This window comes from Rhamphochromis sp. 'chilingali' (genome assembly GCF_963969265.1).
Source record: "Rhamphochromis sp. 'chilingali' genome assembly, chromosome: 12".
Classification (NCBI taxonomy): Eukaryota; Metazoa; Chordata; class Actinopteri; order Cichliformes; family Cichlidae; genus Rhamphochromis; species Rhamphochromis sp. 'chilingali'.
In genome coordinates, this window is record NC_137939.1 from 33,788,010 (window position 1) to 33,810,784 (window position 22,775).

At 43.5% G+C, this 22,775-nt stretch overlaps 1 protein-coding gene across 4 annotated transcripts in view; it reads right to left on the reverse strand.

Moving 5' to 3' along the window:
* The window catches only part of plxnb3 (plexin B3), a 92,188-nt gene that overhangs the window by 48,624 nt on the left and 20,789 nt on the right, over positions 1–22,775 (reverse strand). For 2 of the 4 annotated variants that reach the window (XM_080899484.1, XM_080899485.1), the window contains one exon: positions 11,240–11,315. The exons of 1 other annotated variant lie outside the window; for it this stretch is intronic. The gene's annotated coding sequence lies outside the window, so the exon portion shown is untranslated. Of the gene's footprint in view, positions 1–3,684; positions 3,912–11,239; positions 11,316–22,775 lie in introns of those variants that run through there. One more of the 4 variants, XM_080899486.1, reaches the window with a different exon arrangement.

Consider the following 22,775-nt stretch of genomic DNA (forward strand, 5'->3'; position numbering starts at 1 on the left):
ATTTACTGAGAAACGGCAGCTCTGCATGTTGTTTGTGCAGCAATGTGAGTGCATGTAACAAGTGCTTCAGTTTCACCACCTTTAGATGGGACAGAATTAATCGCTAACCCTGTGGTTTCCTCTGTCATGCTGAAAATAGTCCTTGTATCACACCTCATGCTTTGTTTGTTTTTCCACTTAATCAGTCATACAAAAATCCAAGTAGAGCTTTATATAAATACACGTCACCTTTATTTTTGCAGGAGCTATGACCCCCTCTCACCAAAAACATCAAATTCACTTTATCTTCACTTCGTGTTATTAACCTAATTGTTTGCACACAACTTGCAGCGTCTTCACTTCCCAGTTTAAACACCACCGCTCTAATCCAAACCTAGCCCCGTGACATATTCTCAGAAATAAAGCTTTCAAACAGCTTTCAAGCTTTCAAAAGCTTTTAACCTTTTAAAGGGCTGCCTGATGTTTTCCTAACCTGATCAAGAGGACACGGATGAAGACCGAGCTTTAAAAAAAACTGTCCCAAACCAGATTTGAACCCAAGTCTCCTGAAACTTGGGATGTTTCCTCCTCTATGACCTGATTCACTAGTGAGACTTTATATTCTTGGAAATGGTTGGATACTTCAGGCGCGTTTACGTGGACACAAAGCGGTCAGGTTCGTGACAGGTGCTTAGAACATTGGAGTGAGATGATCAAACCACAGAGCATGTTACATACCGAGAAATGTCACTCTGTTAACACAGGAAGCCCAAATACTTCAGATATGACACATTTCTGATGCTGCAGGAAATTTTTCTGCAACGGCAGCATCACACCTTCAGAGCACTCGACTGTGTTTCCTGGCGGAGCTCAAAGTTTCCTCAGTGACTCACTGAAATGTCCTGATGGTTCAGCCTCTGTCTGAACTGACAGACGAGGCAAACGCTGCAGACAGTCGTGCATGCGTGTTGCAGACGGCAGAGAAAACCGAACTCCGGCGAGTTCGCTTCAACATCTGCAAACAATCTGCAGATTATTTTCCCATTTAATCAATTAATTGTTGCTGCTTCCAGTCTGAATCTCCAGCTGTGACGCATTCAGCCACCATGAAAACTCATTAAGGGCATTAAAACGCTGCACTTCATTCAAAGAGCGCGTTTAATATTTATCCCATCACACTGCTCTCAGTTATTGCTGTGCAACCTAATAGTTTACAAACAATAACTACAATGAGATAATAAAATATAAAGATTTATTAAACTAAACTGCAGTTTAAATGTGATTTCACTGTAGAGCTATTAAAATCTGCCCCTCCAGCTACTTTATTACTGACGCATCAATAATAATGAAATATATAAACACAGGAGGGTTTCACACAGCATAACACACACACACATGAAAAGAAGGATTGTACATTCACTGATCAGAATTCATTAAACTTTATTCATGAGATAAAAAGATAAAAATGAGTTTTTTAAACACCCAAATCAGGCGACATCATCAAAACTTAATTAGCTTTAATTAATTATTCTGCCAAACTCTGCAACCTTTCGCCTCAAAAATCACACCCAAGCAAAGAACGTGACAAGACCGATCAGACAATATGGTTAATTATTCTTTGATTCATTGCTTCTGCTGTTTTTGCCACACAGGGCGGGGCTGTTATTGTCTAATGAGCCCATAAAGCTGGTTAACTGACCTTCATTTGTAAAGATGTTAAAGGATCCTTTGAGAAACAGACAGTTTTATTCAGTTATTAACTCGAGGTTTTATTGTCCGGCTCTGTGTGTCTCTCTCGGGGCCCTGCAGGTCCACGTCACGAGCTGGTTCAGTTTAATTAAAGCGCTTCATAAGACGGTACGAGAAGCTTTGCTGTTGTTCAGCAGGTTTGGAGCAGCGTTCACGTCCCCGTGCGTCCTGTACTGTGCGGTGTTCACACATAGAGGGGCGAGTGTGACATAATTCTGCCTGTCAGGAGTGGATAGCTTGCATGTTTTTGTTTTGATCTTGTTTTTACCCACAAATGTGTTTCACTTTTACTCACTGCTGAGAATCAGACACAAACTTTCTGAGGCTTTGGAAAGCACCGCTGGCTTACATTTAGACACTCCTCACTGAGAGGGACGATGCTCGCAAGATGCCACGGGTGTTGGTTGCTTTTTGGTTTTTCTGCCCTCACTATTTAAAAAATATATATGTTATGACCGGCAGCCCAAACGCAGCCGTCAGAACTAAAACTTAAAAGTTGCTGCAGCTTTCAATGCTTGGGCTAAAATATAACCCTTCGCAGCATTTGTCATGTAGGTTAAACGATGACAGCCACCAAGAGCGTTTAACGTGATGCTTTAGAAGTGTCCACATGTGATGAGCTGTGAGTGACGGGCCTGTTTCACTCAATCTAAACTGCTTTGAGAAGTGGCAGGGGCTTTGAAACAACAGCAGTGTTTGACGCTGTGTGAATCAGACTGAGCTGACTGTTCATAGACGTCCAGTTTCTATGCATTTTCAGGTAAAACTGACTGCGTTTAAATCCTGTGACACTTGTACTAACAGGTTGGGGCGGGTCCATTTTTGACTGGGATGGTTCTGCTTGCTTTGAAATGCTGCTTCATCCTGAATTTGATGTTTTACTTGTAATTTACTGTAAAATATTTTGTTCTGAATAAAGATTTCCAGGGTTTTACTGCACAGTGTTGTACTTTTGCAGCAATGCTGCATTTTTGCCCTGTGATCGACCGGTGACCTGTCCAGGGTGAACCCCACCTCTCGCTTAATGTCAGCTGCAAAAGGCTGCAGCCCCCCTGCCTCTCTCCAAAGGATAAAGCAGGCAGAGCTAACAGATGGGTGAATGGATGGATAGATGGAGACCCGCCGCACTTCTTCTACAGTGTACATTGTCAAGCAGCTTTCAAAGGAAACAACACAACTCAGACACAATAATGAAGGGTTAAGTTACCGATCACTGCACACGGGGGACACTTTTCATTTCAAACTGCAGGATCTACTGTTTCTATTTTATTTCACTGTCGGTGAGTTTTTATCTGTTTCACGTCAAACATTTTTGTCCCAAATGAGACTTCAGACACAGACCATGACCATGAGTCTCTGCTGCAAAGAAGCACACAGATTTCAGCATTACATGGACTCGTGCATCCTCGGGTTGGCACATTTTTAAGTGGAGGGGAGGGTTTTCGTGGGAAATTCTTCCACATCTTAATTGAATAAAGCCCTCAAACAGCGGCAGCTTTGTCACAGAGCTTGACACAGCGGCTGCACCTTTATGCGCACAGCGCTGAATAAACTGCCAGCAGCAGGAGGAAGACACAAAAAGATGTTTACAGGGAGATGCTTCACGTTTGTAGCTTCTTTTCTTTCTTGTTTGACATGTCTGAAGTTCATCACTCTGAACACTTTACTGAAGCCGTGACTGCACTACCACGGAATAAAACCAGCGTGAAAACAGAATTCAACAGTCAGCGACACATTTCAGAGCAAAAGAAACACAGCTGCGGGAAACTTCTGCGCACAGCGAGAGAAAGCGACGGTCAGAGTCCACGGCTCTGTGCCACTGATCTGATTCCTGCTCCACTAATTAAATAACGGCGCAATTAAGGAGAGTCAGCTGTCAATCAAAGCCTCCTCTACGAGCGAGAGGAGCGCACAGCGAGGACGGAGTGAGAGAGGGGGAGAGAAACGGGCACTTACTTCTTTCAGGAAACAGTCCGTTTTTCTTTCATTCCTCCAGAAAATTAAAATTAAAGAGGCGACAAGAACTGAAAGAGCCTGAACACCGGGCGAGAGAGAGGGGGAGAGAGGGAGGACGCAGGACTACCAACAGACAGATGGAAAGAGAGAGGGGATGACAGGAGAGAGAGAGAGAGGGAGGGAGGGAGAGCAGCCGGCTAGATGGCTGTAATCCCATTATTGTGAACGACACATTGTTCTGAGAGAGAGAGAGCGAGAGACGTTCACAGGAAGCAGGGAGAGAGAGAGCGAGACATTCAAAGAGAGCGGGGAAGAGAGAGAGAGAGAGAGACCCACTGGGAATAAAAGGGGCGGGGCTTATCGGCCACACTTCTAGGTGGTGTCTGAGGGGGCGTGGTCTTATATTAATCTTTAATAGGTAGGTTGAAGCGTGAAGTTAGAGAAAGAGAGGGCGAGAGGTAGTAAATCAGAGTGTCGCCACACCCCTGCAACTGTGTGAGCTGCTGTGGGCTGAAGGAGTCCAACCATGAATCCAGCCCCAACATACTGCAGCACCACCTGCAAACTTCTGTTATTATTACACAATCAGACCAGGCGCTTCGACATATTCAACAAGCATGTGAGTTTATGAGAATGAAAAATAATTGCTACACCTGAAAGGAAACCGACCAGCAAAGCTCAACGTTTCTCACACAAACAAGAGTTCTGAGTATTTTTAAAGTGGTTTAAGTTTTATTTGCACGCGGTTATCGAGACGGCTGTGGCTCGTGTGGTTAAGCTACTCCGGCTACCCCGGTCCACATGTTGAAGTATCCTCGGGTAAGATACCAAACCCTGAGATGTCCCCAGTGCATCTATTGGGGTGTGTGCATGGATGAAAAAGTGTTCAGGCATGGAGTTGTGCGATTGGGAGAATGAGACGTGTAGTAGGAAGCACTTTGAGTGCTCATGTTGAGTAGAAAGGCACTGATCCATCTTTGTGAGGGTGCCTTTGCACTGCAGGAAAGTTGGACTGTTAAATAGCAGCAAATCAACACAACAGTTGGCCTCAAAGCGCTTTATACTGTAAGGTAAAGACCCCACAGTAGCACACATGACAACTCCTTTACGGAAGCGTTAACACGGGGGTCTATGGGGGTTTAATTGGTTTTAGAAACAGCCTCAAGTGGTCATTGGAGGAACTGCAGCTTCTTTTTTCCACTTCCGTGTTGGTTTCCTTTTCAGCCTGGAGGTCTGCTGCTCTCTAACCGACCCTTTTAGACTTTATGCTTCCACTACTGTGCAATAGGATCCATCAGATCGAACTGATGATGAAATGATTTTGCAACAGCTTTGTGATGCAGTTGCATCATTGCTGTTTGTTGCATCCACCTAAATGATGAGTTTTATGTTGTTGATAGTCAAGTGGAAGAGGAGACGAATGCTACCGCTAATACATTTGGTGCTTCTTGTCATCGTTTTCTCCAAGTCGACCTCCACCCTGCAGTTTTCTGTGCCCAGAGAAGTACCTACCCCAGAGTAGGCCGTTTGTTCTGCCCCGAAAATAGCAGTAAAAGAGGCTCTTCAAAGACAGTTCCTGCTGTTGGAACCGGAACAAACAGCCACCAGTACATGCAGTGGGAAATTATTACATTATACTTGTTTAGTCAAAACTTTGTGTTAGTTTAAATGAAGTGAAAATGCAAACAGAGCAGGACTGGGGAGAATCTGCTGCTAAATCAATTCGGACTAATCTCAACCAAACCCAGTGGAATCACACACTTTATATAAATAAGTGTTCCAGATATTTGACTGATTATTGATGAGCTTCTCCTGGTCTGTTTTTTTTAGTTCATGTTTTCTCATGAACTGCTTTAATTGAACAGAAGCGACTTTTTCTCGCATGAAAGCCGAGCAGCTGCTATCTGAAGTGCATCGTGAATCTTCAGACATCTATCTCTGTTCACTTTGATGCTGAAGAAAACTTAAATACTAAAAGGTTCTCAGGCAGAGTCAGAACTTTCTGTGGGTTTCTCGTGGTTTATTTTGGATAGAGATCAGACACAATGACATCCTCAGGAAGTGGAAGTAACACAGAATCTAAACATGCTGTGTGCGCGCCTCAATGTGAGGTATACGTTCTCATTTCTAACACTAATGCCTGCCTCGCACCAAACTTTTCAAGCACTTTTAGTGTCTCAGACAAATTTCCATCGTGGCATTAAAATCCTGACAGTTTTGTGGAAGCTCATTTTGATGGTTAGGTGTAGAGTGAGCATAAAAAAGTCTTTTTCTTTTCTTGAATGACTGATAAATTCAGATTTCTCTAATATTAATGTACATTTTTCCGACTTGGCCTTCTCTCTGACTAAAAACTGACACATTATCTTTAGACATGACAATTTCCCAGACCATAGCAAGTCTTTTCAAAGTCTTGTAGAGTGTGGTAGGTATAAGATAAACTTCCTGTTCTGCTTACATATAACCTGCAGTTCTCTGATTGAGGATGTTGGCCTCATGTTTCGCTGACAGTCTGAAAACTGCCTTTTCACAACTGGAAACAAATCAAAACCAATTTACCTGCAGGATTACAGGATACAGCTGCCAAAATCTGACAACGCTGGAGCCACTTCCTGTCAAAGCAGGCATCCGGACGTTATCTGTCCGTGTTATACATGTTATGAGATATTTGAGTCATAATTAACAGGCTCGGGGCTCAGATTTCGCGTGCTTGGGGAACGCCGCCTTCTTCAGTAAAACCTCCTCTGCAGCGAAATGAAGCGTCTCACAGAGAAAGCAGAGTCCCTCTGAGGACGTCTCTCTGAGGATGTCCCACAGCCGACGCGTCTCTTTGATTCTCCTCCATCAGCTGCTGCTGTGGGCGGCCCAGCAATCCCACTGCGAGCCACAGTGCATGATGGGAACCAGCTGCTTAGTCTCCTACATGTTCTCACAGTCTTCAAATTGCAGCAGGTGCTCGTCATTTCCCTGCTCCGGACCGAGGTCGGTCTTATTCATGTCTTTTTGATGTTGTTTGCTCTTCTTTGCTCTTCCTTTGTCAGGTTTTTTGTCCCACACAGAAATGAAATCCAGCAGCAGAGCAACGAGCAGACTCACGTTATCAGATTGGCTCGGGCTCGACACTAAACGTCTCTGCTAAGGTGAGTGAAAGTTTCTGTTTTCTGTCGCCTGATTGGTTCACAGCTGACAGGTCACAGCAGGTGAGAATCCCAAAGTGTTCAGGTCGTCATGGTAACCACCGACTGTTTAATGTGATGTGAAGACAGCGTGAAGACTTGGTGCGTGCGCGAGTGTGTGTGTGTCTGTTATCGCCGTCATCTTATCTGTGACACACACTCTGCTGGTAAAACATGTGTGTGACCTCAAGTTACTCAGTGTGTGTGTGTGTGTGTGTGAGACGATATACTCATGCATTCATTCATGTGTGTGTGTGTGTGTGTGTGTGTGTGTGTGTGTGTGTGTGTGTGTGTGTGTGTGTGTGTTAGAGCTCAGCTGGGAGTGTTTGTCCACCTCTCATCAGGAGCCCTCATGTAATATTAATCACACACGCATACTTAGGGTCACACGCACTACTGAACACACACACACCGATCACATCAATCAAACACACAAAGAGAAACACACACAGCCGTACCCCAGGATTAGCTACTATCTATCTTTGTGGGGACATTTTGTTCAGGCCTCACTCTGGGACGGGCCTCAAAGGGCCGCTCAGGGTTCAGATCCGTGGAGCAGAAGCAGGTTTACGCTCAGGGTTACAAAAGCGTCACACTTTCCGCACTCGTGGGCTAAATTAAGTCATCGGGCTTTTGTGCGGTTGTCTGCAAACTTCACATTGTCGCTGTTGTTGTGTAGACTTGTCTGCATTGCCGCCACCCAACTCTGCATATAAGTAACGCGTTCTCCAAGCAGACCAGAAAGTGCATATAATAAGAGCAACCACCCGTCCGTTGTGCCTGCAGCTGTCCGTGTGTGCATCCGCAACCCAGTATAATCCGGGCCCGAGTGTCCCAGGAGTGCAGTGTGTGCCTGAGGGTCCTCGCAAAGATAGGAGAACGGCCGTGTGTGAGGCCAGCTGGTGCAGCAGCGTCCATGATGTGATTTTATATTTCTGCATTAACGTCTCAAACAAACACTCGTTATTTAAAGGCCATTTAAAATCCGTCCACTCGACAATTTACTGCCAGTCACACAAAGGAAATAAAACATGCGACCAATTATAGCCTGCTCTCTTTTTCTAAATAATCCACTGCAGGACTGTGTCCTCACTGAGCCACACACTCATGTTCTCAGCTTTTCCATTAGTTTCAGCAGCTGTTCAACAAACAACAACAGACCACATACCTCCACCAAGGCTGGAAAGTCTCTCTACACCCTCGATTCAGAATCATATTTGGGTTAGTAGTAGATATTTCATCTCAAAGGATGAAAGGAGGGATAAAAAAAATATTAAATTTTTCCTTCAAGATTCCTGCTTCTGGATCCCGGTCTGAAACAACTCTAAAAGTTCATGATGTTGGGCCGAGCTCTGGATACCATCCACCCACACACAACTTCTTGAGCAATCTTGCTAATAAACTGGACAAATAAAAAATAAATTGAGCCAATCACAGTGGAGATAACACCCATGGGAACAAAACAAACTTGAAACTTGCTAACTTGAAATTCAAAACTTTGCTACTTTCTGCTGCTTGCTCGTGCATCCTAAAACATCTGATGTAGACATGAAGAAAAGTGAATAGATTCTTGAAGTACAGTGAGACTAAAGTCAGAGTTTTCAATATTTCATAAAGGGATCTTTACACCTGGCCTACTGTGGTTCCATGTAGATGCTCAATCATCCAGGCAAGGAAATCCCAAAAAGTTGATTCTGTTCATCTGGACAGAGAAACGTTTCGTCACTCGTCCAAGTGACGTCTTCAGTCTCAGCTGACTGCAGGTTTCCCCAATCTTTTAAACAGTACATTTTCACAATAACTGAAACTAGCACCACTGAGGGAACAATGGACTGTGAGGTCAGGTTTTTGATCACTAATATGCAAATTGCCATGACCATTGATCAATGGCCATGAGTACCATTCACAGTGTGTTGGGGAATGGCTGCAATCACAGCATTGTAAGATGGTGAAAGAGGTCCTCTTAGGCTCCCTCCTTGATTCAGAGATGGTCTTTCCCTTTTCACGTAAATGGCCTCCTTGACTCCGTGCCCATCCAGAAAGTGCACATCTTCATCATTGAAAGTGTCCACTGGCCCGTAGGTATGTTTCTGCCACTGAAAACGGTTCATCCAGATGAACAGAATCAACTTTTTGGGATTTCCTTGCCTAGATAGATTGCAAATATGTTCGCAATCTGTCTGCATTTATTTGCAAGTTTTCATCAATCTGTCTGATTGTTTGGAGTCAGGTTGCCTCCCACCAACCAATCTGCAGAATCAACGTGTTAGTGCAAGTGCTCGCCCAGGTCTTGGGCATGTTGCACACTCCTGTTTATAAACCAGGCGGTCGCCACAACTAATTGCGAAAACGTCAGTGCAGTCACCACTGATTTTTCATAGTCACGAGGAGGCTGCAGCCTGTTTTTCCCTCAGGAGTTTGCATGCATGCAGGTCAGAATGGGGGAAAAAAATAAAAAGAGCATAAATATGTCATGTTTAGTGTTGATTTGCAGCTGTTATTACAGCTAAAAGCAGCTAAATGCACTTCTTGTGAGCATGTTTAAATATTTCTAGTTTTAGAAAATATTTCTACAATTTTAGAGCTTTGTTAACTGCTGGGAATCAGTCTGCAGGCACTCAAAGGGCCTTCATGCAGTTTCTCGTTAGACATGATCGGCATCACTGAATCCAATGAATAATAGAAAAAATATATTCATATATGAAGTTACAGAGGTAACTATTTTCTGCCAGCATCCTGCTATCTCGTCTTTTCTCTGCACCAGTGTAGATATTTGCTGTGCAAAGAGTCAATTGATGCATCAAAAGCCCTCTTTTATGTGAGCCTGAGGAAGAAAGCCTGGGGTAACAAAGAAAGTTGATAACCGCTGATGTGATACCCATTATCTCTGATTGGAGTTTTAGGTTTTGTATAGGCAGCCAACACAAAAGAAGGCTGGCTATGTCAAACTTCACAGCGCAGCCCTCCTCGAGACTTCGGCATGAGATAAGATATGATATTTCGGGGTGCGTGTGTTTTTTCCCAGGTAAGGCTTTGCAGTAGAAACAAAAGATGAAGGACGAGTGAAGAGGCTTTAAAGGGGGCGGAGGATGGGTCGAGGAGGAGCGGGAGGAGGGGAGAGGTACGTGATGAAGGGGGAGGTGGGGGTGAGAGAAGGGGGCAGGTTTAGAGAGCGTGAAAAGCAGCTTGTACAGAGACGAACCAACCAGGCGGAGTAATGAATGAGGGGGGAGGGGAGGAGGAGGTGAAAGGTGACACGCAGTAATTGGGGGGAAATGTGTGTGTGCGATGCAGCGAGGCGACGTGTCCCAGATAAAAATCAAAAAATCTAATTCAGCTTTATTTATCTTCGGGGTCGTTTCGTTTAACAATCAGTGAAATAAATTAGGTTAACGCAAACTAACACATGACGGGAAATACATCTGTGTTTATAGATATGGATACAGATATAGCTGTATGAGAGACAGGAGACGGAAATGAAAAATATGTTCTTATGACACAGCTGAATGTGGAATTTAATTTTGGGTGAATTTATGGCCGTAGAAATGTTTCTTTTATTAAAGTCATCTGTCTGAATTTTCCTGTCTGTAATCTGCAGAAACTCATTTCAACAGCAAGGCAGCTGAAACCTGATCACGCAAAAGTTTGATTAATCACGCGATTGACTACCCTACGAGAGGGAGAGAGACACAGGAACACAGAGAGAGAGGCGCCCTGGTAACAATGGCTCTTCTGTTGCAGTAACTCTCTCTGATGATCTTTGGGTCACTGATCCTGAATCTGCAGATTCTCTGTACCAACTAATTAGATCACTGCATCCTCCATCTATCACTGAACTCCCAGCGACTGTAATAAGCCGTTTTCACACGTGAACTTCGGCGTCGGAACAATCAGGTCAGGACTTATTCCACAGTTGTCGTTTCTAATGTGCAGCGCGCAGCAGGAAATAGTCCGCTTCCGACTCGTTCTCGTTTCTAATCCGTTTGGTTTAGGCGAGGGCGCAGAGGCAGCACACACGACGCCCACTCACTCGCTGTGAATTAACTGAACAATTAGCTGCGGTACTCTCACATGGGCACAATCAAGCATCACATGGACTTTGTAGCAGGGAGCTGGCAGGTTAGAGACTGTTTAACGTCCAACTCGTTCTCACGTGCAGCTCCGTCAGTTGAGAAAGGTTCAAGGCTTCAGGTGTGAAATGCAATACAGACACAATAAGCAGCAGAATATCACACAAAGGCAACTCTACGGGGCAAGCGTTTAGTCTCAGTGATGTTCAAGAATGATGACATCATCAGGAGCCATGTGGCAGCTGCCTGTGAGGTCACCGGTGAGGACATCCGGACTTATCAGAAGACAGAGATTAGAGCCGCACCAACCTGTTGAGGCAACCTGCTGCTGTGATGTAGAAACTGAGCTGTGAGGAAGAGGAACCTTCTTCATCAGGAGGACGTTCTGGAGGAACACAAAGATGTACATCAGCACAGATGTGAAGTGCATTAATCCCAACTTTTCTTCTAACGGCCGGGGGTGACCTCTCTGGCTTCAAATCAGATCAGTTTGTATGGAAGTCTATGGGAAAATGACTCACCTGATTTATAAGCTCTGCAAACACAATTCTGAGTTTATGGACTCAGCCTTTACTTTAAAGTCTTATTGAATACAACATGATGCTAATTTTTTAAAGTTTTGGCCCTGTGTGGAGTAAAACAGGTGATAAAACAGTAGAAACTAGTGCTGTCAGCGTTAATCTCTTTAAAATGACGTTAATGCCATTACTGCATTAACGCCCCAAATCTCAGTTATCAAGTTAGCGTGGATCGCCCCATGAGTGGGATTGGACGGCACTAACGCGTTAACAAGCTAACTGCCCTGACGCGTTGACACCGTGCAGCCCAACGGATGGAACGATCGCACTAGAAGAAACATATAAACAGGTGTTAAACAGTCTGAAAATTGAACTCAGTTCCTTAAACTTGTATTATTTTATGACCAGCAGGGGGCGACTCCTCTGGTTGAAAGAAGACTTCCAGTTGTATAGAAGGGAAACTGCTCCTGGGCTCCCGTGCTCTTTGGCCTCAGTAAAATTGACTTTATGGGCGCAAGTGTCACATAATACTAGATAAAACACAAAGTTCATTTTTGAAAACTATGGTCATACTAGGGTCAGAGAGAGGGATAAACAAGCAGGCAGCTTTCTTTCATAAAAAAAGGATTTGAGGCTTTCAGAAAGCAGTTGGTGACGTCACAGTGGCTGCATCCATCTTTCATATACAGTCTATGAGTATCCGTCTCTGTTAGTGAAATTAAGTTTCATTCAACTTGAGGCAGAAGACTTTTTTTCTCTTGGTCAACATGTTGACAAACTCTCACATCCAGCAGGTTTATCTGACCCCCGGGGTTCAGGTGTTAATCAATAACAATTGTCAGCACCGCAGATGAATTATTGATCGGCTCCCTGATAAATCAATGGTTTCGGCATTATTTTCATGTGTAATCACAGACATTTCCCCGTCCGCAGTCTGAGATGTCAGAGCTGTCATCGGGGCAAAGCAGACAGCGGCTGCGGGCCCCTGAGGGTCTAAAGTCCCTAAAGGTTTCTGTCATCATTCGAGCTAGGAAACCATGGAAACAGGCGTGTTCACCCTGTCAAAGTGTCTCCTGCATCTCCTGGCCGTGTGCCCACAGTCTCGTGTTTTGGGTGGTTTACTCCTTTATTGGCTCTTCATCAGCCATCTGCCTTCAAGGCCAACTGTGAGGTCAAGCAATGAATCACTTCCTGTTTGCCTGCCGGAGCCTATAATGAGTTAATGAGCTACGTGGAGTGTACAGCTAATCAATCACCGCAGCTATTGATTGATGATCTATAGACCGAGCTGCTCCTGCTCATCTGTCCTCGTCAATACAGCCGCTTCTCGCTTATTAACCTGCACACACCCGAGATCTGACATCAGCACATTTAAAGAGGACTTGGGCTAAAGTGCACTGAGAACTTCTCTTTGAGACTGGATGCTTCACCAGTTTAATCCAAACTGGGAAAAGGGAGATTCTCTGACAGCTGCTCACCAATACTTGCCCTCTAAGTGAATCATAAGTGTGAGTGTCATAAGTATTTTGGCATCTTCAGCTGAGGTTAATATCTACATGTGTGTGAACAGGCCGAGGAAAAACCTCCCACCTCCAACCCTTCGCAGTCAATTTAAGACTGACTTTAAAAACTGAACCTGTCCTTTAATGAACACAGCCTGCGGCTCCGCCCCCTGTTAATCAAACACAGTCATCAGGTCACAAACGCTGAAGCACTAAAGCAGCTTCGGTCTGTCGCTGTCAGGCGTTTTAAAAAGAATGAAGGACGACCGACAGCGCAGAGCCAGCTGAGGCATTCGGTGACCTTGAAGACAAAAACCAGGGATTACGACCCTTCCGTGTGTTTGTGTTGTCATTGTCTCTTTTTGAGGATCAGTGTCCTCGCTGCTGATAAATCCAGCCTTCACTCCCTCTTACAGCAATAAAATCTGATCTTAAGAGTCCGTTTGTTTCAGATTTTAACAACAGGAAGCGTACATGAAGTTAATTTTTTGGAGAGTTCATGTCTTATTCATGTTTTCGCGTTTTTCTTTGAAGATGTTCGTCCTTAAGCTGAGCTGAAGTCAGAGACAGATGTTGTAGATTTGTTCTATTTTAAGACTCAGCAGCTTGTAAAGTCACGCTTTAAGGATTACTGTCGACAATGTGAGGAATTTTCTTTGTTTTGTGATATAAACTCCTGAACGGAGGCGACTTTAAAGACAGCCTGGAGGATCATTAACTTTTATTTCACACAGTTTATTGTTCATACGAGGCTCCATATCGAGCCTTTTTGTTGGCTGTTTGTTTGGATTGCAATTTTTCTTTTTCGTGCACACACTTTCATACTTAATGCTCTTTTATGCTAATTTTTATACTTCAAGGAAACTTACATTTCTGTTTTGTTTTTTGCAGAATACTAAAGTCTCCATTATATTCAGCAGCTCGTCTCTGTCTGTCAGTTGTTTGCTGCATGTGGCTTTTTATAGACGTTTCTCCATAAAACACCGCCAAGAGTGAGGCAGAGCTGTACAGTTGTAGCTGGACAGCTGAACAAAGGGATGACTCGCTGTAAAGAGCAGAGCTGCAGAATCGGCTCATAATTGTCTGCAGCTTTGCTACTATAACAATTAAATCTTTTTTCACACTGTCATTAAATACAGTGGGATAATAAACACAGTTTATAGTCTGTTTAATTAAAAGTGGTGCAATTAAAGCTGAAATATCTCTCTGAAAGGCAACATTACGTATTTGTTGTGAATGTGGATTTTGCAGTTCAGGCAGGCTAAAGAGGTTTTCAGATCATGTCTCTGGGTTCTAATAGTAAACACAGAACCAAAAACAGGAGCTGAAAGAGGCTAAAAGAGCAGAAGATGCCGACTGATGGCGTTTCAGGTTCTACACGAGGTCGGCGTCTTACTCTGCACATGTGACTGGTTTACAGTCGGCCTGGTAGCGATATCAAACAGCACCAGCGTCAGAGGAAGTGATCCCGTAGTGAGGTCAGAAGGTCTCCGACAAACACAGAGGCTATTCACTCATGCATGCATTCATCCGTCAGAGTAAAATATCAGCTCTTTCGTCACTCGGCCCAGTGTTCACATTCAGCCCAGTGTTCAGCAGCAGGAAGTTTACGGAAGTCAAAATCCAGGGTTTTCCCTGCCACTTAAACAGTTTTATACAGCCCCAAAGTCAAACGAGCCAGAACACACATGGAGACTGGTATATACTGGGTTATATGGTGGGGAGCTACACAACAACCTGTTCAGTAATGTTTAATAATGGAGGGTTTCCCAGGTTGTTGCTGTGGTAGCCTCAGATTCGCCCGCTAACTCCGGTAAAGGGTTTTATTTTCACAAAAGAAAGAAGAAGCTCGACCGTCACACATGCTGAGCTCCAAACAACAATCTGAAAATGCCACAGAAACCAGAGGAAAGCATTATGTTATTCATTAACCACTGACACGTCCTCCAACCTGATGCACCACATTGGTGTTTTATTACTCTCAGGGGATCCGCTGCAGCAAACCAGCAAGAGGTAAACCGTTAAAACCAGTAATTAACTCTTCCTTATGTGACAGTGCTGTGGTAAATGGATGGTTTGGGGCTAAAAAAATAACCTGCTGCAGTTTAGAGAACAGATCCATTCTGGGTAGAAATAAACACTCTGTTGAGGTTAGCAGACCTGTTTCATCATGGTTAGAGTAACAACAATGTGGTGAAAGGGAAACTAATTAAAAAAAACTTAAAGTATAGCTGGGTGTCATCTCCATGAAAACAGAAAGATCTGAGGCTTTCTACAAATAGGAACCAAAGAATTCATACAAGGAAGGAAACTGGACCTAGTAAAGATCCTTGCGGTGCTCCTCACCACCACAGGTGATCCAGACGAAGACACCTTGTTACTCACTAACAGAGGCTGATCTGTTGATGCTGGAAATCCACTGAATAAAAACTTGATGAACTTAAAGCGGACTCTTATCTGTCAGGAGTTTTTCCGAGGAGCCGATAAGGTGAAGTCTTTCTTTGAACAGATGACGGTGTGTCAAAATAAACCCATCTATCCTCCTCCCTCACTGCTTCATGGCCCTGGAGTATACAGATGGGCTCCACATGAACTCCAGGGTGCACTAATTGATAAAGAAAAATAGCGTCGGTTGTAAGAAGCTGCCGAGCAGACAGAAACAGCCCGTCCAGCTGAAGCTCCACTGTGATATTGATCATTATTGAACAGCACATCATCACAGTAGGAGACCTGCTAAATCGGTGGGTATAGATGCATTTTTATAGCTTCGGGTTGACTTTACAAATGTTGCTGCTAAAATCCTCATCTGATCAAAGGGTTGTTGTCTATTTCCTGCTAATGCAGAAAGTTACATCTGCAAGCACTACTCAGGGCCGAAACGACCCATCCAGGTAAAGTATGTCATTGCACCAGATTTGTTTGTTCCTGCTCACTTTGCACTTCAGTCCAATCAGCCAATCATTGTCCTTAGATATAGATACGTGTGTGTGTGTGTGTGTGTGTGTGTGTGTGTGTGTGTGTGTGTGTGTGTGTGTGTGTGTGTGTGTGTGTGTAACATTTGAAGAACAGTGGTCAGCAGTTCCTACCATCCCTATTGTGCTCTTTGTGTCTGATTTCTCTCTTTTTAAAATTAATTTTATGCCCGAGTTCTTTCTTTTCACTGGCTGCCTCTATGTCCATGATGGCTGCCTGGATTTTTAAAAAGTGGATTTTGAATTTCCACTTTACCTCCCGTGTCTTACATTTTACTTCTCTCGTCTTCCCTGTGGTTGTTCTCCTGTATGCATTTATGTTTCCTGCTGATCAGGTGTAGCTGAATTAAAGCATAAGGACACATTTCTCTCTATATATATATTCTATAATAATTATAATGAAACGCGATACCCGTCTCCATGAGGTCAGCAGATATGCTTCATTACGACTCCCAGACTTCTTCTTTTATGTCTAATATGAAGGCAGTGGCTGAGCAATACTCAGAAAAACTCTGACAATGCAGCTGTCACATTTTCAACTTGTGATGCTTGAAAATTGTCACCTCGCTCTGACCACTATCACCTCTGAGAAAACCACAAGGGCTCATTACTGTGAAAATCACACATTTCTACAAAATCTCTGCCTTTCAGAAACTGACAAGCATCTTCGTTCACACCTCTAAACTTTCAAGCAAGCGGAGGAGAAGAGAGCAGCTGATGAGAAACCTCATCCTGGATGAGAGGACCGACCCTGGCTCTTCACCAGAACCAGACTTTCATTCTGCGTCGGTGCCTTTGGTTTATTTAGATCTTCCAGTGTTCTGTGATTTTTATTCTAGTGTTTAATCTCTTCGTTTTATCTTCTTATCTTATATCTCCCTGCGTCTCTGTTTTCGAATCCTCCTGCGTTTCTTGTATCTTGTCTCGAAGCCTCGCGCGTTTCATGTGCAGCCCTCTGTAGCAGACAGCAGATCTGAGATAAAGCAGCAGCGTGTCTGTAAACTGTCGGATCTTTCATCAGGCAGTTTGGGTCAGAGTCCTCCTGCTCACACACTTCTCTAAATAAACTGGACAAACCGGTTCAACAGTTTATAAGACTCCGTGCTGAAGGTTTCTCAGGTTTGGATTAAACTTGCAGATGTGGAGCTCATCTCATTAACAAGAGGGGGTGGTTGAGATGTTGTAAGTCGTGTAACTCTGCAGGGAAATGAGGAGCCAGACCCAGAGAATGTTAGGAAGGGGCGCCGCGGGAGCCCCGACCCTGACTGACTGACAGTGTTTCTGAGCGTTGCATCATCAGCTAACGGAGACTCATCTGCAAATATTTTCATAACTAACAGCTCAGATGTGCTTTAATGTGGGAACAACAGGCTGCAGGCTCGTCACTGACACGCTGGTATTCTGTGACAAAGGTGCCTCTGTAGAGCTGAGAAGCAGCTGTGAGCACATTTTGAGGAAAATGCAATTCAACCGTGACCACAATGTCTAACCGCTTATTACTGATGTGTGGTTAATCAGCATGCAAACATTGAACCTTACACACACATATCAGACCATGCTTGAACACTTCTTCTAGCTACACATGCGTGTAACTGCATTTTCATCACTTTTACTTGTCACTACATTTTTGGATCTGTAAACTTCTTCAGTGAGTCTCGGTTTCACATTAGGTCAAATTTAGCTGTTTCCTTTCTGTTTTCATTTCCGCCAGTGACTAATTCACCAAAGACTTGACACCAAAGATCTATGAAAGTGGATGGCGTGCATGCACTATTTAACAAACGTCACAAAAACAATGAACACTTCTGCCTTTGAGCGTACGCAGCTCCACTTGACCTCCTCCTGTTTATCCTCCATCCACCCGGACCTCCTGCAGAAGACTCTGGTGCAGCTAAAAAATATTAATCAATTAAAGAGAGGGAAACTTGATGCACTGATATGAGAGCTTAAAGCGAGAAACATTTCCGTGCTTGAAAGTGCTCTGTGTGTGTGTCTGTACATGTTTACATATTTATGTGGGGACCAACAACCCTTATGGGGACAAAACCCCGCCCCCTGCAAGTTTGAAGGTGCTTTTGAGGCTCAAAATGTGGTTTTAGGGTCAAGGTTACAGTTACGTTATGGTTAAGCATTAATTTTTGATGGCAAGGGTTAGGGAAAGCATTATGTCAATTAGATGTCCCCACAAAGACATGAAAACACGATTGTGTGTGTTTGGCTCGATATGCCTACTCTTGCCCATCATGTAAAATTGTAAGCATCCTCTGCTTCATTTCCCGCACTCTGGTGAATGTTTGTGCACCACTTTGTGCGTTGTCTGCATGAGTTTTTTGTTAAATGTTCACATCAATGATGAATTAATTCATTTTAATTAAAACAACTCCTCCTCCTTTGCTCTTCTCGCTCCTCGATAGTTATCAGGCTGACTGCCTGCGCAGGGCTCCAGATGAGAGGAGGAGATTCTGTGCCACTGCTGATTGAGATCACAACACTGTGCATGTGTGTGTGCGTGGCAGGGATAAATACGTTTGCATCAAACAACTCAGAAGCTGTGCGACTTCAAAATAAAATTCTTTTTCTCTTTTTCTTTATTTAACCTTGTGCACGTGTCCTCGACCACGAACGGCAGCAGTAAGTTGGTGTTTTCAGTGGAGGACGAAAGATTTGGACCCACTTCCTGTGAGGCAAGAGTTCAAACCACCAAACCAAACTAATGCAGTGGTGCTGCCACTGCATTAGTTTACTCACAAATTCATATTTACGAACACTCGTGCTACATATAGAGGGGAAAGTAAGCAAGAATATTCTTCTAGAAATGTAACTATCCATTCAGGAATCTAAATTATTGCTAAAATATTACTTTAAATAAAAGCTTGTTTCAGAGTTTGATATCTTGTTGTTCTTCTTACAGGTTCAAATTTGTTTTGTTTTGCAGGATTACACAAAACGAGGCAGAATTTCATGAAAATTTGGAGATGTAGCACATGGCTGAAGACATAATCCATAAAATCTGTGTGCAGAGCTACATTTCTTTCACTAAAACTGTGAAATAGGGCACCTGCTGTGGAAGCGAGTGCTCCTCTACTTTCTGCTGCTTCTATCTGATCTGCGAAACTGAACCAAACTCGGCATTCAATTTTTATTTTTGGTGCACAAAAAAAATTAAACCGAAGCTTCCAAATAGGCCACCAGTCCTTTAAATCCCCATTAAACCTGCCCCTGAAACACACACACACACACACGCAGTCAGTAGATTAGGCAGCCTGCCTTCAAACACTAATCTGTGGAGTTAATCTGATGGTTGTAACTCTGCAAACTGAGACATTATAGAGCTATAATCTGCATATATGGAACACACACACACATGCGCGCACACACACATAGAGTCAGCCTTGTATGCAACATCTTTTTGATGCAGGTTTTTTGCACAGAAGTCTCTGTTTCAGGTTGGAAACTCATGAAAGGTCAGTTTCAAGCTGTGTTTACGCCGTGTGTTGTCATGTGATCCATACCTGCACTCTCACACCTTCACCTTCCACTACAGCGTCATTCTGCTCTTTGTTTACATGTTACACAGCAGCCTAAAGCAAATGTGGTTGTAAATACGTACGGCAACAATCTAAACTCCAAACATGAAACACACCTGTGATGCCGCCACACGTGCACCACTACTCTCACTTATTCATTACTGCCTTTGTTACATTCACGTGCTGCTTATGTCATCTGCAGCTCTGAATGTGTGCACTCAAACTGAAGGAATGATTTAATGTCCTGGTGTGTGTGTGTGTGTGTGTGTGTGTGTGTGTGTGTGTGTGTGTGTGTGTGTGTGTGTGTGTGTGTGTTTCTAAGTTGGGGGTGTAACAGATGCTGGTGAATGAAGACAGCTGCACTCCAAGATACCAATTATACACACACACACACACACACACACACACACACATACAGACTGTATAATCTTCAGTGTGAGGCAGTGACACCACATTATTTCAGTCTGTAATCTGAACACTGACAGAGGCCATTAAAAGGAACAGTCCAACATTTAAATGAAGAGTACAACGGCATGTAAAGTACGGGTGTAACGTATAAAAATCCAATATTTAAAATATAATTTTGAGCCCAACATTTAGAGGAACAGCACACATTAAGTGTAATATTTACCAGGACAGCCCTACGTAAAAAGGGTCGATAGTGTGTGTCAGAAGGCAGTCAAGTAAGGAGGATCTGGCGGACCAATCCCTGACTGAATACCTGGAGACCCAGGACACGCTGGAGAGATTACATCTCTTGGCTGGCCTGGGAACACCTCGATGTTCTCCCGAGGAGGAGGTGGAGGAAAGGGAAGTCTGGGTTTGAGCTGCTGCCCCCACGACCCAATCCCAGGTAGGAAGGAAGGAAGGAAGGATGGATGGATTAAAAAAAACTGGCATTCAATGCAACAGCCCATCTACCCAAGGTAGAGCATGAGGGCCCAAAGTTCCCCTAACACACTTTAAAGTACAGGAGACTTTCATCCATCACAGAAGACAGCAAAACTGCATCTCAGCTAAAAAGTGAGACAAATATAGTCAGAGAAAAAACTTCTGAGACACTCAGAGGCTCAAACTACGTGATGTTAAAATAAATAGCAGCACAAGTCCTGAAAACGCTTCTGTAACATGGCAAACAGAACAATCCAAGGTTGACTAGAGAGTCAAACTGGGAATCAGCAGCTGTTAAATAACAAGAACCACATAGAAACAGATCAATGAATCAATACCTCCAGTGGATGGATGAGTCAATCCAACCACTGAGATCAGTTTGTTTTTATTACAAGACAATTTTTGGATGTTTTTTTTTCTGAATATCAAAATCAAATAGTCTTAAAAAAAAATGGAGGATACTATAATCCGCACATGTGACATTTCCTTGAATGTATGATTTTGTGCTGTTTTGATAAAATATTGCCTCAGACAGACAGAATGATACAGACAGATGGACAGAAAGAGCCAAGAATAGAGGGGAAAAGGAAGGAAGAGCAGCACAAGGGGAGGAAATGGAAACACAGAGACAGTAAAAACAGCTCATTGTACCACAGAACAGGAACTTCCTCCTTCATTAAACACAGCAGGATACAGTCACAGTAAGCACACACACACACACACACACACACACACACACACACACACACACACACACACACACACACACACACACAAAGTAACACAAACACACGGTGTGTATCCTGACAGTATCAGAGTGAAGCAGTGTCTCATTGGGACAAACTATCCTGTTAGTCACCGTCTCATGAAGCTCGCTCTGTCCCTCTAAATATACAATGTAACAACCGAGTGCATCATTACAGGCTGATCCAGGGTCAGCGAGGTCTTTCAAACAGTCACTGTGATAACAGACTCGTGGCGAATCAGCTCCAACCTTCAAACTCAAAGACTAATCACAGAGCTGAGACAATCGAGTCGTTGTTGGACGCCTTGACGTTTAGAGTAAAATCATTTCATGGTTTGTTATCGCTGCTTTAAATATAGCTTATAGTTCTAACATTTCCGCTGCCTCGCCCCAGTAACTTTACACAGCGATAAGACTGTAAACACCGCGTGCTGTCAATAAAGCTTTTCCAAAGAGCTCATTTTTTCGTCCTGTCATTTTGTTCCCCTTTGTTCACAGACTTTGTTTAAATAAAGGCTCCCTGTTGAAGCCTGACTGTTCATTAACACTGTTCACTTTCAATAAAGTTCATTTAAATTCACATCCTTTTGTTCAGGCGGTCTTTGTCTGCAGAGCTCATTTAAATAAAGAGACAGTGTCAAAGCCTGGAGTTTCAATAAAAACTATTCAGCGTGCTGCTGTGAAGATCCTGTTTTCAGTAAAGTTCACTTCATCAGTCCCGAATATGCTGGAACACCCAGCAGGCCGCGAGGTTCCTCGAGTCGTGTCCAGAGACGGTTTGACACACAGAGATGTTCAACGACAACAAAAACAGCTCTCTCTGTATAGCAGGCCCGATTAAAGCCCTGAGGGGCCCCGAACTCCCAGGGGGTCCCTGATTAAAGTGCCAGGGGGCTACAGGGACCACCATTATTCAGTCGCCAGAAAACGTTTGCAAACCCTTTAAAATTACCGTAATTTTAAATGTGGTCTGATCTTCATTTAAGTTATAATCACAGACAAGCACAATCGGACTGTAAACTGTCAACAACAGATATTCTAAATTCAGTTACACGATGCAGTTTAATGACAAGAAAATAAATCTAACAGTTCTGACAGCTGTTTGTCTCCAAAGCTGCAGAGCTGCTGGATACGTAGAGATGTGGATCTTTTATAAGACGTGTTTCTGTAGAAATATTTAGTAAAACTTTTCATTTTTTTGCTTTAAGGACATTTCAGGGGTTTGAGGGGGCATTTTAAAATTCCATTATCCACAAAACTACCTGAACTAGGTCCTTGAAATGTTTTAGGGTAAATATCTGGTACCGTGTTTCGATGAATATGGACACTCTGGAGTGGATGATGGATGCTTGAATTCTGTAAAATATTTGGATGTCCGACCACAGACAGCAGATTTGGAGGCCTGTAGAAACCACAGGTTTGCAGCAAAGCGACTGATGTTTTATTTACAGCTTCTCAGATTCGAAGCCCTCAATATTCTTTGGCCCAATCAGGTGAATGGTTTCACAGATATTACAGCTTGAATGTGAAGGGACTTCAGCGTGATATTCCCCGGACAGGACACCATGCACCAAATCCAAATGAACTTTTTTAGACAGAGTGAGTTTCTGTTATTATTTCTATTTGTGATCATGCTCTCTCTCAGTTTCATAATATCAGTTGTTGGAAATGTTTATATCTATGTATGGCA